The sequence below is a fragment of the Canis lupus genome, chromosome 18 (genome assembly GCF_003254725.2).
Source record: "Canis lupus dingo isolate Sandy chromosome 18, ASM325472v2, whole genome shotgun sequence".
NCBI classification, from domain to species: domain Eukaryota; kingdom Metazoa; phylum Chordata; class Mammalia; order Carnivora; family Canidae; genus Canis; species Canis lupus.
In genome coordinates this window covers 33,029,527-33,041,791 of record NC_064260.1, presented here as the reverse complement: position 1 = coordinate 33,041,791, position 12,265 = coordinate 33,029,527, and the positions used below count along the sequence as shown (strand labels likewise).

At 43.6% G+C, this 12,265-nt stretch overlaps 1 long non-coding RNA gene across 2 annotated transcripts in view; it reads left to right on the top strand.

The window, feature by feature from the left end:
* The first annotated feature begins 4,515 nt into the window (after positions 1-4,515).
* LOC112663460 (uncharacterized) overlaps positions 4,516-12,265 on the top strand; it is a 29,757-nt gene continuing 22,007 nt past the window's right edge. The window contains exons 1-2 of one of the 2 annotated variants that reach the window (XR_007403513.1): positions 4,516-4,995; positions 7,520-7,670. This is a non-coding gene — a long non-coding RNA (uncharacterized LOC112663460). The remainder of the gene's footprint in view (positions 4,996-7,519; positions 7,671-12,265) is intronic. The other variant, XR_007403512.1, reaches the window with a different exon arrangement.

Genomic DNA, 12,265 nt, shown 5'->3' with positions numbered 1-12,265 from the left:
AATGAAAGTTCCCAAACATCTATTTTTCATTATCCTGTCAATTCCTCACAAATTTATTGTCTCTTTCTGAAATGTATTAAAACTGGCTGTCTTGATCATTTCTTTGGGTCTCCATTTTATTATTAGACCTCTGTGTGCACATAATCCAATTTTGGGTCTTTCTCCTGTTAATCTGTGTTATGCAAATCTAATTTTTAGTCTGGCTGGAAGACCTTGAGGGGTAGAGGAAGAATTTTTCCTTCCTTTCACCTATTTTAAAGATGAGCAAATAGAGGCAAAGAAACATTAAGTCACAGAGCTAGAAGGTGACTAGTGTCTCTGATGTGGTGATAGAGATTTTATTTTGTCTGTAGAAAAAGGTGATATGACTCTCAACAACTCTATAACTGTTATTCGCTAGATGAATAATCTACGACCTGTGGAGTCACTTTTACCGATGGTGTACTCTGAAGCAAATACCTCTGCTTCAGGCAAAAATGTTCCCAGATACCAAATTTTCCCACCAGTGGGTGAGGTCCTGCTAGCAGGAATTTGGTGTTCCAAATATACTCTGGCTGCTGGTATCAATAGTTTGGGGCAAGGGGTAATGTCAGGTTCTACTTAGGGATAACTAAGGGTACAAGGAGAATACAAAGGGCCAAAGGGCCTTCCAACAACAAAAAAGCCAACAGACCCAGTTTACTTGTGAAATTTCATCTCACAGGGTGAATTTACTTTTACCTTTAGTGATCACCAAGGTCACTTTTCTTTGCCATGTCAGTGTCCCAGAAGGCACGGTGGAGGCTCAGGTGATGAACCTACCCAAGGACACACAGTGAATGGTATATGTTAAACTAAAACTGGGACAGCAGACTGTCATTCTTGTGTTCTTTCCATTATACGCTTCAGTGCCCTATTCTTGATAGATCAGTGGCATGAGCCATGTGGAATGTCTGGACTTAGTGGATTTGGTAATATTCCCAGAATCCCAGAATCTTCACTTCCAGAGAAATGTCACCTGGTTTCATCTCCTACCTTCTAGAAGGCTAGAGTGAGAGCCATAGTTACATCATAGACGTATTCTTGAACCTACAGTTAGAGGTATGAGCTCTACATGAAGCAGCATTGGATATCCATTCAGCAAATTTTTTTGAGTCCCACTGTGAGCCAGACATTGCCATGGATTATAGAGTCTAGTAAGATGGGGTTCTCTGAGCAACAGTCCTATATGAGCTTAAGATCAAAGAGACTAAGTCATCAGCTCCAAGAAAGCATGATGGAAAACACAGGAAGTAAAACATGGGAAAAGAGTTGAGACAGAATTGTGGGGAGTCTTGAAGGTCAGGCCAGGCAGGCTTGACTTCACTCGGGAGACAATAGAGCTTCCTAAGTGGATTGTTGACATGGATGGAGTTCTGCTTTGGGAAGAGGAACTTGGCCTGGTGGCCAGATTTGGGGGCTGACACCAGGTGGCAGTCATGACAGCTAGGAGAATACTGTAGCCATCCAGCAAAAAACTAAGGTGGTGACTCAGATATTTTATACCCAGGACGTATTGCTGTATAGAAGCAAAAAAGTAGGTCCATAAAAATGCTGTGCATAGATGTTCCTTGTAGTTTTGTTCACACGCATAGGGGAATAGATATGCAAATTATGGTTTATTCATACAATGAAATACTACTTAGCAATATCAAAAAAATGAGCTACTAATGAATGAAAATTGTGGAGGAATCTCACAGACATCATCTTGAGTGAAAGAAGCCAGACACAAATGAGTACATGGTGTAGGATTCCATTTATATGAACTTCTAGAACAGCTAAACTAATCTAAGATCAAAAATCCGAACAGTGAGTCGCTTTTGGGGAAGGGAGAGAGTGGTCAGGGACACAAAACTGGGAGATAAAAATGCTCTAGATTATGATAGAAGCATAAGTTGAAGGGATCTCCCCAATTTTCAAATCATACAGCAAAGATTTGTGACGTGTAAACTTTGCCTAAATTTTACCTTTCTTAGAAAATAGCTGTAAAAATACAATAATAGGGATCCCTGGGTGGCGCAGCGGTTTAGCGCCTGCCTTTGGCCCAGGGCTCGATCCTGGAGACCCGGGATCGAATCCCACGTCAGGCTCCCGGTGCATGGAGCCTGCTTCTCCCTCTGCCTATGTCTCTGCCTCTCTCTCTCTGTGTGACTATCATAAATAAATAAAAAAATTAAAAAAAAATACAATAATAATTGAGGAGGGGGTGGAGGAGGGCATACTGATAATAGTAGAAATTGAGTGATAGTTGGTTCATTATACTATTCTGTTTATTTCGTATATGTTTGAGATTTTCTATAGTAAAGTGTTAAAAATAAATCATGCGCCTGGATCAGGGCAGTAGGAGGAGAAAAGCCAGGACAGTGGAGATACTGTAAAGGTGAACTTGAAGTCTCTGGTCAACTGTTTGGATGCAGGGGGCAGTTTTCAAGGGCAAACGTTGAAAGTGGTTTAAGGCTTTGGTGGCAAAGCCTTTAACAAAGTGAGAAACAGGTTTCAGAGGGAGTGTTCGGTTCAGGGTGAGAATATACTGACTCTGAAATGCCGGTGGGATGAGCAGATGGAGATAAAGGCGGAAAAATGGAGGGGAAGAACAGTATCCTGCCTCTGGTGTCCTGTAGGATCAGGGACACTTCAGCTGCTGCAATGAATTGTCCCACAGGCCTGTACATCCCTAAGCTAACCACAAGCAGCAGATGAGTCAGAAGTCCCCATAATCATCTGCATTGGATGCTTATAGCGTGCCACGCCCTGTATCCCACTGAGGCTACAGCCTTGTGAGGCAGACGGGTGAATAAACATGAATTCCATATAATATAGTTAATGTGATGATAAAGGTATGAAAGTCATGCTGCAGAAGCCCAGGGTAGAGGCTCTTGGCCCAGCCTCGTTGAGAGATAAAGGATAGACTTAACCCACTGTTATTCTTGAAGAAGACCACTGAGCTCAGATGGAAGCCACAGCCAGCGGGTGCTTCTAGAGTTTGCAAGCTTCCTGGGTGCTTAGGAAACACTACACCGAGAGCCTTACACTTCCACACAACAGACCACTTAAGAATGGCCTGGGCAAGAATTCATATGATCATAGAATTCTGGGGGTGAAATGGACCTTGGATTAAATTCAAAGAGTATTCATTAGGCACTTGCTACATCCAAGACAGTGTGCTAGGTACTATAGAGGGATTCAAAAGGTACTATAGAGGGAGACAAAATACAGTGCCTGACTTTAAGGAGCTCCCATGGGGACAGAGAAGCACTTGCTTACCCCTTGCACCTGCTTTTCTGCCCCACCCCCTTCAATGTATTAAACTGTGGCTCTAAGTTCCTCAGAGTAGATAGAAGCCCTTGCTCCTGAGTGTGAACCTAGTGCTGTGCATTATTGGATAGAAGCCTTTGCTCTGCTGAGTGTGAGCTTAGGGTTGTACACAATTGGATAGACGCCATTGCTCCTGAGCGTAAAACTAGTACAATGCGCTATTGAGTAGAAGCCATCGCTCCTGAATGTGAGCGCAACGCAATACACCATAAAATTCAACCTTGGACAAATGTCACCACTGGCTCGCTCCTATAGGAAGCCAATCTTGTCATCAATGAGGCCCTTTACTTAATCACTGATTTGTGATTAAACACATTTTAAAAATGCAATTAGTTATGGGCCAGAGCTGCAGAAGCCTTTGAATCATAATTGGCTGATTGTTTCCAGAAAATTAATCAAGAGAACAATAATAACCAGCTGGCTCCACAAGCCTTGCCACCAACACACCCTAATTCCTGCAGCTGCCCAAGGTTAAAGGGACTGCTTGCTGAGTGGGCCTCTCCCCACCTCTCCAACCTTCAGTTTTTCGACATATACTTGGGATTATGGCAGTTGCTGGCTCGGAGTCCCTCAGAAGTTCCCCCATGGTCCTTCGGACAACTTTTGGTATGGCCTGTGAAGCTCTTCATGCCCTGGCCTCTGTCTCCTGTCGACCCTCATGGAACCTTCCTCATTGTGTCTTGGCAACCCTGACCTTTCAGAGCGTGGAATCCCAGTAGCACATCCTATTAGCAAAGTCCTCCATCTGTTCTCTCGCCCATTCATTGATTCATTCTGTGAATATATCATATGGCTGGATTAGATGTCAGCCCCGGGGCTGACAGCGGGGATTTTCGTGATAACCTGGGGAGTCACGGAGCCATAGTGCTGAGAGGAAGATAGCAATCAGATTATCACACATGTACATGATTACGCATGGTGAACATACAAAGAGTTGGAGAAAGAACATTCCAGGCAAAGGAAATAGCAAGGGCAAGGGTGCCAGGGGAGAAGAGCCTGAAGAGTCAGGAACTGACACCCAACAGCCTGGGGAAGGAGGAGCATTCAGACGGCATTGAGATGAGAGAAAGAGCAAAGGGCCAACCCTGTAGGCTGAGGTAAGACTTTGTAATTTTCTTCAGAAGCCAGCATTTGAAGTAGGGGGGGTCCTGACACAACCATTTATGATGTCAGAAGGTTGCTGGGAGCTGCGAGGTGGAGAAAGAATCTGAGGGCAGAATGGGGGGCCTGTTAGGAGGCTACTACACTTGCCCAGCCCAGTGGAGAGGCCACCCGGCCCCGTTAGCCTCTACCTGAAGGGTTCCCTGGAGGTGGACTTGCAATACTAAACCCTAGAAAGTCCCAGGCAAACCGGGAGAGATCGGCACCCCTCCCGGGCAACACCTGATGATGTCTCAGATGCCAGCACAGCAAGTGGAAGGGTGTGGAGGCCTAGGAGACCGAGGGCCTCTGACGATGGACTGGACTAAAGGCTGAAGCAAAAGGCAGACTCTCCGGTTCTGGCTTTTGCAACCAGAAGCATCAGCCTTCTACTGAGAAAGAAAAGACTGTCTCATTTCTCTGCCTCGGGCTTTTCTGGGCGGAAAGCAAGCTGACCGAGAACAGCGGGAAAGAAGCCACCTTCTCGTTGTGTAGTAACTTCTAGGATTTTAGGCAAATACTGTAAGTAATGTCTTGCACTGGGGCCAAAGCCACGGGCAGCCAGGAGTTTACTCTGTGTCTTGTTTGCAAGGAGGTCAAAGCAGTTTATAAACTTGACGATGATCTTCATAAAATCCCCAGCAATTAAGAGAGAGGTGAGGGGACAAACAGGAGAGCCAATGGTCGTCGTGATGGCCGGTAAGGCCAATGCCTCATCGTGCCCTCGGAATAGCCAAAAGGAGACGTGAAGGCCTCTTCTGGTTGGGAGCTGGCCCCTCCCTGGAGAGAGGGCTGTGGGGTGCAGTGAGCACAGACTTGGGGCTGCGATGCCTGCCTCAGTCACTCGCCGGCTCCATGACCTCGGCCAACTGCCTAACCCCATGGGCCTCTAGCTCCTTTCCTGTGAAAGGAGGATAAAACCTCTCTTGCAAGGTTCTGATGAAAATCAGAGAGAAAGTATGTGCTGGCTGCTGTGTAACACACTTTTGATAAAGCCTCTCGGCCTTGCTCTTTATCTGCCCCAGGACCATCTCCATCACACCTGCTTAGGGGATTGCTGTGGGCATCAAATGAGATTATCCATGCTTGGGGCTCACGGTGGCTCCTGGCACACAGATGGAGCTAAACAATCCCTGACTCCTTGCCATTGTCGCTAGTAGCAGGAGTGGCTACTGGCTCTCCCCACTCTCCCATTCATTTCCACTGGTGACAATATGATGCGTGTGTGGGTCAAGGGGACCCTCACCTTGCACACAAGTCAGGCTGCAAGGGGAGCATGTAAGGTGAGAGTCCCAGTTGTTCAAGGTTCCCCTTGAAAATACCTTTCAGTCCCCACGAAGTACTGAGTCCTCAGTTTTAAAAACAATGTCTGTGTATAATGTCTGTGTATAAATGTACCGTGCGGTCAGCAATTTACAGTACATCCTAGAACTTGTAAATGCAGAATTCGCTTTTACCGTGTTAACGTGGGATTTTAACCTTCCTGCCAAGCATACGTAGTTGAATTCCTATGCGTTAAGTCTTAGATAATCACATGCGGTGTGATTACACTGTGATTATCAAGAGTGAGAGTTGCTTTGCACGACTAGTGCTTTTTCTACCAAAAGCAGTAATGGATAATATTATTGTTGGATAAAATGGATAATATGGATTATTAATGGATAATAGATGCAGTAAAGCTAAGGAGACAATAGATACAGGATTTGTCAATGACACTATAGTCACAGTTAGAAAATGTAAATAAGCAAATCATTCAGCTAACTGAATACAAAAATAGCTGTATCCATCAGTATTTATTGAGCAGCATGTATTTTTTATTTTTTTTATTTTTTTTTTAATTTAATTTTTATTTTTATTTATGATAGTCACACAGAGAGAGAGAGAGAGAGAGGCAGAGACACAGGCAGAGGGAGAAGCAAGCTCCATGCACCGGGAGCCCGAAGTGGGATTCGATCCCAGGTCTCCAGGATCGTGCCCTGGGTCGAAGGCAGGCGCCAAACCGCTGCGCCACCCAGGGATCCCGAGCAGCATGTATTGATCGATGATAAATCGACATGTGGTATATGCCAGGCACGGTGCTAAATGCTCCTGTTTGCGAGAAGCAGTGTAGCCCTGCGGTTAATGCTCTTGAATTAATTGCTTGGCTTCCAATCCTGATTCCACTATTTACTAGCTGTGTGACCTTGAGCGGATCCTGTCTGAGCCTCAATTTTCTCATCTGCAGTATGGGAATAATAACAGTATCTGACTCGTTGGGTTAATATAATGGATAGTAATAAATGCAAAGTGCCTTGAATAATGTTTAGTCCATGGGAGGCACTCATAGTAGCTTTAACCCAAGACATTCTCAGCACTTCGCCTAGGTTCCCACACTTAATCCTTATAGCAACCCCATGATATTGGATATTAATCCCACTTTTCAGAGAGAAGGCAAGGCTTGGAGGGGCCACAGATGAGGTCAGAGGCGTTAATTTGGAGAAAAGCCCACCTGAATTTCTACACAAAGAGCCAGAACCAGTGCTTAGTCCCTAAATAGCCTTTTTTAGTTCATCTCCATTCTGGGTCCGAAGAGATCATCTTCCTTTAAATCTGTTCTGTGTCCTTACCCCTCCTGTGCCTTGCCTCACAGTTGTGGGGTACAGTGAAATCAGTGGCTTATTCATCCCCTCAGCAAGTTCACCGAGAGTGCGCTCTGCTAGCTGCTGGGGATGGTCCAGCCGAAGCGCTGCTCTCTGTCCATACATGTACTAGCACATCAGGAGGCTCAGAGAGGAAAAAAATGCACCGTGTAGCATTTCTCCACACACATAATCTCTCGTGCTGCCTGCTGGAAGACAGAATTACCCCCAGGTAGTTATAACTCAGCCCCCAAAATGTTGACCATGTGAGCTCTTCCTAACAGCTAATTGATCCAACTGGCTCTGCTGAGCTCTCCACCAAGAGAAGCCTGTCCAACCAAGATAGGCCATTTTCTAAGGGAAAGCACAGATAAGCAACTTATGGTAGAGGCTTAATCATTTGATTTTTCTCTACTTTTTTTTAAAAGATTTATTCATGAGAGACACATAGAGAGAGGCAGAGACACAGGCAGAGGGAGAAGCAGGCTCTCCACAGGGAGCCTGATGTGGGACTCGATCCCAGGACCCTGGAATCGCAACCCGAGCCAAAGGTAGACACTCAACAACTGAGCCACCCAGGTGCACTGATGATTTTTTAATATCTTCAGGTTAAACTGATTCACATGAGTTGTTTTGATTTATGTCTATGCTTCAAGGTTATTGACTAACAGGTCAAGGCAGCAGTACTAAGTTCTGGTCAACCCAGAGGTGTCAGGAAAATATCTGAGTTTTTACATAAGTGTTCTTAGTATTTTCCCCAAATCTCTATGTTGTGCTCATTAGAGGACTGAATCAGAAGCTTGAAGAGTCCAGCTGAAATCATGATTTGTCTTGAAAACTCCAGTGACCTTAAGTGGGCCATTCACCACCAGCAGCCTCAGTCTGTTTTTTTTCTCATTAGAGTCAGTTCCCAACTGGGTCTCTTTCCAAACTAATACTTTTTCTTTTTAAGATTTTATTTATTTATTCATAAGAGACACACACAGAGAGAGGCAGAGACACAGGCAGAGGGAGAAGCAGGCTCCATGCGGGGAGCCCGATGCAGGACTTGATCCCAGGACCCTGGGGATCATGACCTGAGCTCAAAGCAGATGGCTAACCACTGAGCCACACAGGCACCCCCAAACTAATACTCTTTGTGATTCTTGAATTTGATTTCTAAGAATGCCCTGGTCCCCAGACACCCCCGGACCCAGGGGCTTGACTTTGTATGTTACTGATGGAATTAACCCTTCATGTTCCCCTAGATTGGAAGAGAGATAAGGAGCATACCCTTAAGCTAGGAGAGCTGCATGTGTGCTCCTCACTGGTTGGTAAAGAAGGAGTTGTTTGTGTATATTGGGCTCTAATGATGGTTGTATTTTTTTAAAAGATTTTATTTATTTATTATTAATGAGAGAGAGAGAGAGGCAGAAGGAGAAGCAGGCTCCACACAGGGAGCCTGACGTGGGACTCGATCCCGGGTCTCCAGGATCAGGCCCTGGGCTGAAAGTGGCGCTAAACTGCTGGGCCACTCGGGCTGCCCAATGGCTGTATTTCTTTTCCTCATCATAAGATGTTCAAAGAACACCTTTGAGTCCAAACAAGTCAAAGGGGGAAAGCACTTTTTAACTCTGGCAACCCAACACACCATTTGGTTCCAAAGAAGGCGTGTGCTTTCATATGACCCAGAGGTGTGAGATTAGCCAGACAGCTGGGGTTATTCCTATCAGGTTGTTCTTCCTCGCTTCCTTCACTCTTCCAAACCTTATCAGCAACCACAAGGGCATGGCAGAGGGGTTAAGTGGCTATTTTGGTACCTAGGATTCCAAGAACTGCACCAAGCTTCTTACCAGGACAATTTAGGTTTTCAGAGCCAAACCAACAGGAAATAACTTGTTCTGTTCCTAGTCCACCAAAAGAATAAAAGAAAAATTGCCAAATATGGTTTGCATGTGATCTCAGTAATGCCAAAGAGAAGAGGCATGATGGAAAGGAGAAGACAATAAATCTGAAGCCCCCAGCTCTACCCCTTACACCGTATGTGCACATGCACACTTTGCCTCCCTCCTTCTCTCTCTCTCTCTCTCATTAGAATTTCCCAGGAAAGGGGAAAAAAATGAGTGGGAAATATCAGAAAGGGAGACAGAACATGAGAGATTCCTAACTCTGGGAAACGAACTAGGGGTGGTGGAAGGGGAGGTGGGCGGGGGGTGGGGGTGACTGGGTGATGGGCACTGAGGGGGGCACTTGATGGGATGAGCCCTGGGTGATATTCTATATGTTGGCAAGTTGAACACCAATAAAAAATAAATTTATATAAAAAAAAGAATTTCCCACAGCTGAGACTCAAAAGCATAGGAGATAATTCAATTCATTGCCATTAGATTCCGAAAAAGGACATCTCTTAATTTCTGCCAAAGAAAACAAGAAATCTCTCTTCCTCACATCTCTTTGTCTCCTGCCAAATGAAACCATCACTCTTTTTCCCAAACTTTAAACTCTAATCTCAAGCCTGTTTTTGGTGATGACAACAGTTTGTAAATTTGAATTTCAAGTGGGTTCTTCATGAGACAGTAAAAACAAAATGATGAACTGAGTGTTCTGCTCCTAAGACATTGAGTGCATTGGTCCATGGGGGTCTTATGATCTAAACTATACAGGGTATAGCAATTAAATGAAATTCAGATGATAAACATTAATCTTCCATTGCTTTTTTTCCCACATAAATATAGGGTTTTTATAAAGACTAAAACAGTGAATATTGGCTATGAATTAATGTCAACAGAAAAACCATTGAAAATTATATCTATGATGTCAATTTTTTTTCATAAGAAATATTAACTCGCAATAGGAAGCAGAGTTATGTGCCTGAAAGACCACAACACTCGAAACCTTGGTACCAGGCCAGTTCTGTAAAAAAGCAGTTGTATGACCTCATTTAAAATATAATTTCTTTGGGCTTGCTTTGCCCTTTATTCATTTGTAAATAAAAGATTCGGATTGGATTGTTTCCAAGTTTACTTTCAAAATCTAAATTCCTATAACTCTATTTTAATGATAACTAATGCCTTCCTCATTGCCTTTTACCCTCAGTAATTATCACTTAAACTAATCCTGACCCTATCCCAGACATTGATTGAAATTCTTTTTCGCTAACTTACCCTTTGGTGTATAATGTCAATAGGACTGTGGGAGTTCAGGCCTGCTTACTATGAAAATCCCTTCCTAATAACATCCTCCCAAGATCAGAGAGCTTCTGACAGCTTCTGGGGAGGGCACCTTTGTTTAAGTAATCATCCCTGCATCTATCTTGGTGAGCTGATAGTGAAATGTGTACAGAGGAGTTTCAGGTCCCTCTCAGCCCAGAGAGACAGACAGACAGACAGAGAAAGAAAGGGAGAGAGAGAGAAGAGAGAGAGAGAGAGAGAGAGAGAGAGAGAGAGACTGTCAACTGTACAGAGATACAGAGAAAGCCATAGACACGTAGGAAATATTGATCTGCCTTGCAAAACTTGATGACAAGTTTTCCAATCATAAATGGCAACTTTGTACTCCTTTTTAATAAAAAAAAAAAAAAAAACTATCGTCAGCTCTCCAACATGTCTTAAACTGGCAGCTGCTGGCCAGGTAGTAAATGAACAAATTTACTGTGTCTCTCTCAGAATAAAATTTTAATCTACGAGCTTTAAACACCCTATGAATAAGAGAATATTTCTCAGAAGCTGCTCTCAGGAGGAATTTGCTATATCTGTGTCAATATATTTTAATATGAGAAGGAAGTTTTTTTTTTTCCCTAATGTAAGTAATTGATGCTCATTATAGAAGAAATTTAAAAACCAGAAAAGTATGGAGAAGGAAAATTAAATGTAGCTAGAATTCTGGAGTGTTTTCCTAAACAATTCGGTGAGTACATGCACATCTCTGTGTATTTGTTATATATGTTATATATTTATATCTATTGTTATAGTTGAGATCACACTGGGACTATAGTTCTCAGTGATTCAGTGATGACACATCCCTCCAGCTCCTTCAGAGCACCACATCAAGCAAGGCTTGCTGCTGCCATTTTAGGGCTGAGTGTGGAAGGGCATTTGTCTGGAGTTAGCCATCCCTGGGGACTTTCCTAGTGCCAGGTGCTTTGGTAAGCTCACAGATTTCATTGCAGCAGCTAAACAAGGATTCTACTTGCCATACATCACAATTTCCCACGCTTCCAGAACAGGTATGATGCTACCCTTCAAAGACGCATTCCTAAACAAGACTACCTTTATATTTGTTTAATCCAACTCTGCTTTTGCAAGTGCTTTCAGATCTCCTCTGGAATGGGTTCTTGACATCTTTGCAGGTACAGCAGTATTGGAACATCTCTTGTTTAGCTGGTCGAAAAAGTTTTCCCAACCCTTGTACTCAATGTGTATTCAAAATTACATAGGACTCTATAGCACATGACACAGTTGTTAATCCTGGCTTTGATGCAGCAGGCATGGGGAAGGTCTATGTCTTTGCTGAATTACTATCCCATGATTCCTTATCACAGTCTGCTAGAGGATATTCTTGGTGCTTGCTAGATGTTGCCTCTCACCTTGGCAGGCGGCACTATACCTCAAAAAGGATAGTTGAGTTCATTTTAACGTAACCACCAAGAAAAGAACTTCTAATTTTTTATCACCAGATATCCCACAGCCACTCTTTGGTTCTGTCTTAGGAAACAGCCTCAAAGCAGGTAGAAGGAACAAGGTAACAGGAGATGAGTGAAGAAGCTCTGGAGACAAAAGCACTTGCCCTCCGATCACAGCAGGGGCTAGGGGTAGAATGCAGACTTTGGGGTAGGTCACCAAGTCCCTTGCTCCATTCAACCTTTTGGAACCATCCTAAAGAGTTCGGCCCCCTTCTCTCTTCTGTTTATGAAACTTTTGCATTTGGTTATTTACTTTCAGAACCATTTATTGATAACCTAACATGTGTACGGTATAAGAAAAGTAGTTCACATGGTCTAGAGCTCTGACATATACCGTATAAGTTGGGCAGAACTGAATTGAAGTCTCAACTCTACTTCTTACCAATTCATTTCTTTAGGCAAGAGAATTGGTCTCTCTGTGCTTCAGTTCCTTCATCTATAAATTAGGAATAGTAGCAGAATATATCCTTTGGAGTTATTTGTTATCATAATTATCTTATTATTATAGCGTGTG